The sequence below is a fragment of the Ictalurus punctatus genome, chromosome 6 (assembly GCF_001660625.3).
Source record: "Ictalurus punctatus breed USDA103 chromosome 6, Coco_2.0, whole genome shotgun sequence".
Classification (NCBI taxonomy): Eukaryota; Metazoa; Chordata; class Actinopteri; order Siluriformes; family Ictaluridae; genus Ictalurus; species Ictalurus punctatus.
Window position 1 is genome coordinate 680,001 of NC_030421.2, and position 5,000 is coordinate 685,000.

General features: G+C 44.6%; 1 protein-coding gene across 1 annotated transcript in view; it reads left to right on the plus strand.

The window, feature by feature from the left end:
• Nucleotides 1-5,000, plus strand: part of nlgn4xb (neuroligin 4 X-linked b) — a 26,124-nt gene that overhangs the window by 1,031 nt on the left and 20,093 nt on the right. The gene's annotated exons all lie outside the window — the stretch shown is intronic.

The window sequence follows — 5,000 nt, forward strand, 5'->3', positions numbered from 1 at the left end:
TTTAGATCAGATTATTATTTCTGATTTCCATGGCTTGTATTTGGCGATTCAAGTTACAGATCTGACCTCATCAATCACACACACACACACACACACACACACACACACACACGCACACTTGCTTACTATCCTTGTGAGGACCTTCCACGGACACTATTATTTTTGTTGCTACTTAGTCCTACGCTACACCTGGATCGAACCCGAAGCGTCACCTCAGTAACCAACAGGAAACATTTCAGTTTCATCTTTTAGTTTTTTATTCTTTTATAAAGAAAAGATGCAGAAGATCCCCACAATATCAAAACTGTCAGATATTCCTGCCCTCATGGGGACATTTGGCTGGTCCTCACCAAGATATGAAAACTTGCCTACATGCACACACACACACACACACACACACACACACACACACACACACACACACACACACACACACACACTCTGTTATGGGCCTGCATGTTAATGAACGCCAGCCGTTACCGATGCAGTAAACACAGGACTGAAGGTCTTCACCACGGAAGACATTTCATACGACTCCAGTTGTTCTATAAGGTTACGCTTAGGGTTAGAGACAAGAACAATATCGTAATGGTAAACTGTATTTATCCAGTACTGCACCTTTCATACATTTAAAAGTGCTCTGCAGTGTGAAGGGCTGGACGATATGACAGAAATATCATATCACGATACTTCATTCTGAATGTACAGTATAACGATATATACAGCATGTTTGTTAAATTTTAAACAAAATATGGGAAAAACACAGCAGCTCATCAGTGGAAATGTCGGCCATGTGGACATTAGACAACCGATCTGTACAAGGATTATACCAAACATGTATCACCTACACCTGAGTTGTCATGCTTGGCACTGCCAGCAAGCAGTTCCCGACCGCACAGCAGGTAATAATATTATTATTATTATTATTACACTCTGTCCTCGTAGTTCCAGACAATACAATCGTTTACGGTCATTTTTAAAGCAGTAACTCGCGAGTACACACCTTTTCCATGCTATCTATATGTTAGTTAGTAATAAACCTTCTCGTACTCAAGCTATGTTATTAACAAGTAATGTTGCACAATACAGCCATTTAAAATTTAACTAATATTAAATGATTATTTATATCTAACTAAGGTGCTTGGGGCCAAGGTCCAGACCCTGGTGTCCTCGAGCTAGCTAGATAGTCACGGCCATGCTTCTTACAGTTATTAGCCGATTGGACTGGTCCCTCGAACCGGATACTTTATGAGAAGTTTGAGAACACCTGAGCTGGATAGGTAAATGAATTTCCCATGAGCTAGATGACCGAATGTTGCTCGTTAGTACCCTATATTACCCCTCAATTCACGGGATTTAGACACTTTCAGCTTAGAAATTAAAAGTCTTCTGTGTACATTTTATATGTGGATTGTAGGGACTGTCTTTATTTATATTCCTTAAACACAGCCACTATGAATGCATGTTTTGACCATAAAAAAAAAATCACAAACAGCATGTTTAACCCATGAATATTAAGATTTTTACCGCTGTGTAAATGCCTGAGTTGATTTTTCCTCAGTAGGTCTCAGTTCAGCTGTAAATTACACATCCATTAGTAGACATTAGTTTTTATATTTTAACACATCATTTAACAGAAAAGTGTCAGAATGTAGTGCTTAAGAGTCTGTTCCTGTGTAATAGCAGAGTGCAGCCACTGGGGGCAGCAACAGCAGCGCTGACAGTGTTGCACCACGCTGCACTTGTGCGCAAAGCTGTTAATGCAGGTGTAATAATCAATCAATCAATCAATCAATCAATCATTTAATAAAACAGTAAACTACTGAAAATACTAGTTTATATAAACGTCATGTAGAAGTTACGTCCAGATGAACAGCGTTTTCGAATATATGTCCATATGAAAACGCAAAAACAAACTGAAAACGCAACAGAAAATTCCCAGCCATGTAGATGATCGTGAGGATAGGTGAGCGGTGTAGATGATCGTGAGGATAGGTGAGCGGTGCAGATGATCGGTGAGGATAGGTGAGCGGTGTAGATGATCGGTGAGGATAGGTGAGCGGTGTAGATGATCGGTGAGGATAGGTGAGCCGTGTAGATGATCGGTGAGGATAGGTGAGCGGTGTAGATGATCGGTGAGGATAGGTGAGCGGTGCAGATGATCGGTGAGGATAGGTGAGCGGTGTAGATGATCGGTGAGGATAGGTGAGCGGTGTAGATGATCGGTGAGGATAGGTGAGCGGTGTAGATGATCGGTGAGGATAGGTGAGCGGTGTAGATGATCGGTGAGGATAGGTGAGCGGTGTAGATGATCGTGAGGATAGGTGAGCGGTGTAGATGATCGGTGAGGATAGGTGAGCGGTGTAGATGATCGGTGAGGATAGGTGAGCGGTGCAGATGATCGGTGAGGATAGGTGAGCGGTGTAGATGATCGGTGAGGATAGGTGAGCGGTGTAGATGATCGGTGAGGATAGGTGAGCGGTGTAGATGATCGGTGAGGATAGGTGAGCGGTGTAGATGATCGTGAGGATAGGTGAGCCGTGTAGGTGATCGGTGAGGATAGGTGAGCGGTGTAGATGATCGGTGAGGATAGGTGAGCCGTGTAGATGATCGTGAGGATAGGTGAGCGGTGCAGATGATCGGTGAGGATAGGTGAGCGGTGTAGATGATCGTGAGGATAGGTGAGCCGTGTAGATGATCGTGAGGATAGGTGAGCGGTGCAGATGATCGGTGAGGATAGGTGAGCCGTGTAGATGATCGGTGAGGATAGGTGAGCGGTGTAGATGATCGGTGAGGATAGGTGAGCGGTGTAGATGATCGTGAGGATAGGTGAGCGGTGTAGATGATCGTGAGGATAGGTGAGCGGTGTAGATGATCGGTGAGGATAGGTGAGCGGTGTAGGTGATCGTGAGGATAGGTGAGCGGTGTAGATGATCGTGAGGATAGGTGAGCGGTGTAGATGATCGTGAGGATAGGTGAGCGGTGTAGATGATCGGTGAGGATAGGTGAGCGGTGTAGATGATCGTGAGGATAGGTGAGCGGTGTAGATGATCGGTGAGGATAGGTGAGCGGTGTAGGTGATCGTGAGGATAGGTGAGCGGTGTAGGTGATCGTGAGGATAGGTGAGCGGTGCAGATGATCGGTGAGGATAGGTGAGCGGTGTAGATGATCGTGAGGATAGGTGAGCGGTGTAGGTGATCGTGAGGATAGGTGAGCGGTGTAGATGATCGTGAGGATAGGTGAGCCGTGTAGATGATCGTGAGGATAGGTGAGCGGTGTAGATGATCGTGAGGATAGGTGAGCGGTGTAGATGATCGGTGAGGATAGGTGAGCGGTGTAGATGATCGTGAGGATAGGTGAGCGGTGTAGATGATCGGTGAGGATAGGTGAGCGGTGTAGATGATCGGTGAGGATAGGTGAGCGGTGTAGATGATCGGTGAGGATAGGTGAGCGGTGTAGATGATCAGTGAGGATAGGTGAGCGGTGTAGATGATCAGTGAGGATAGATGAGCGGTGTAGATGATCGTGAGGATAGGTGAGCGGTGTAGATGATCGTGAGGATAGGTGAGCGGTGTAGATGATCGGTGAGGATAGGTGAGCGGTGTAGATGATCGTGAGGATAGGTGAGCGGTGTAGATGATCGGTGAGGATAGGTGAGCGGTGTAGATGATCGGTGAGGATAGGTGAGCGGTGTAGATGATCGGTGAGGATAGGTGAGCGGTGTAGATGATCGGTGAGGATAGGTGAGCGGTGTAGATGATCGGTGAGGGACAAACACCAACATGGCCCAAAAAAAAATCACGAATGACAATCACAAGCGTTCCTAAGCGTGGACTGACGATGAGGAACTACTGCTAAACACAGTGTAAAGTGAATTGTAATATTCCTCCTTAGAGGGTGGTTTTGTTTTTATAAAGTTCAGATTTCTGCGACCCTCAGCACCGTGTCAGAGGTGGACATGTGTGGACGGGATCACTGAATAATCAGATGCAGTTACGCTGGGGTGGTTTGCTGCATTTTGAGCTATTTTTGTCTCGGCACATCATTTTGAAGACATCACCATCTAAATCAATAAATGCCGAGCTCCCTAATGTGCAGTACGCTGACTGTTATGATAATAGGTTGGAGCTTTAACGGGAGAAGACTGAGGGCTCTAGTCATTAGGTACAGTATGATAAAAATGTAAATCCATTTGAACGGAAGAGTCTTGAAGGTCACATCGAACCTGTGATTAGCTGAACGTACGTTATAGCACGGTCCACAAAGTCAGCGTCCGAGAACTTTTTACATTATCATTCATCAAAAACTAATCCAAACTTTGATTTTTCCTATTCGTTATTACTTGCAACTCAGACAATTTGAGTAATGACATGAAAAATGATCTCAATATCCTGTTCACACACCATTTCCCTTATTATTTCAGACTGCTGCGGAGCCGTGTACGCTCCCTGAGCCGCTAAATCCTGACGGTGACTCAGATCTCTGTGCGTTTATACGTTATTATACCACCGCGCCGTTCATTTCGTGAATCTGAAGGCGTGGATTAATTCTCTATAATAGCAGCTCTGAGATCAGTAGCACGTTGGATTGGTTTCTATTAATACGCTGGCTGTTATACGTCATCGTTTCTATAGTAACAGCTCGTTCACACGGACGAGTGACGGAATTTATGCTTAATTACAAATGGATTAAAAAAACACGTTGTTATTCGACGGAGACCACCGTATAACTGTCGACATGGTGATGAGGAGATGTTTATTTAACATTTATGGAAGGAGTCTCCAGCGTCAGTGATTTGTAAGTTTACGCTTCGGGGTTTCTCGCTGCAGTTTTGTCTTATTAACTTCAGAAGAGAGGCTGGTTAAAGGACCGACTGTCTATAGCTGCGATAATGTAAGCGATAACAAGAACTAACTTCTTCCACTGTTGTTCCACGACATTAAATGTAACTATAAATGGACAAAAAAAAAAGTATGGTGCACAATTCACTGATAAAAAAA